This window comes from Gossypium arboreum, chromosome 8, assembly GCF_025698485.1.
Source record: "Gossypium arboreum isolate Shixiya-1 chromosome 8, ASM2569848v2, whole genome shotgun sequence".
Classification (NCBI taxonomy): Eukaryota; Viridiplantae; Streptophyta; class Magnoliopsida; order Malvales; family Malvaceae; genus Gossypium; species Gossypium arboreum.
Window position 1 is genome coordinate 113,591,814 of NC_069077.1, and position 927 is coordinate 113,592,740.

Below are 927 nucleotides of genomic sequence, written 5' to 3' on the forward strand. Positions count from 1 at the left end.
CTTCTGGCAGACTTTAATAGTTTATGACTAGAAGAAATCCGTCAGGACCTCTACTTGTTGATAGTGAGATCGAAAGCACAGCTCGCAGAAACTGAAGAGAAATAAGGTGAAGCCTACGATACATAGAGGAAGTGCTAGAGGACATTAGTCAAACTACAACTAAGGGGATGAATGAAAATCAGAGTAATCAGCTACCTCCTATGGTTGCCGCAAATCCAATAAATCAGAATCTTGCTCCTCATACTATTTATGATTATGCTAAACCTAGTTTAGCAGGAGCTGAATCGAGTATAGTTGGACCTGTTATTACTGCAAATAATTTTGAACTAAAACCTAACACAATTCAAATGATACAACAGTTTGTTCAGTTTGATGGTTTGCAGGATGAGGATCCAAACACTCATTTGGCGAATTTTCTGGAATTCTGCGACACTTTTAAGATCAATGGCATTTCTGATGATGCAATACGCCTTTGGTTGTTTCCATTCTCATTGAGGAACAAAGCTAAACAATGGTTGAACTCGTTACTACGAGGGTCAATCAAAACTTGGGAACAAATTACCGAAAAATTTTTACTAAATATTTTTCGCCGACTAAAACGACTAAACTAAATGATATTTCTTCTTTTGTGCAGATGGATTTAGAAACTCTTTATGATGCATGGGAGAGATACAAGGACCTATTAAGAAGGTTCCTTTACCATGGGTTACCTTTATGGTTATAGGTTCAGACTTTTTACAACGGTGTGAACCCCTCAACAAGCCAACTTATCGGCGCAACTGCCTATGGAATTTTGAACAATAAGACACCTGAAGAGGCTTATAAATTTATAGAAGAGATGTCACTGAATAATTATTAGTGACAAGTCATGAGAACAAAGCTGACGAAAGCGGCCGACGTTTTCAACCTCGACGTGGTTACTATGCT

General features: G+C 38.0%; 1 non-coding gene across 1 annotated transcript; it reads right to left on the reverse strand.

Annotated features, from left to right (window-relative positions):
- Positions 1-604: 604 nt before the first annotated feature.
- LOC128279587 (small nucleolar RNA R71) lies at positions 605-708 on the reverse strand. Its single transcript, XR_008269789.1, has one exon. It is a non-coding gene; the product is annotated as a small nucleolar RNA R71 (small nucleolar RNA).
- Positions 709-927: the final 219 nt, after the last annotated feature.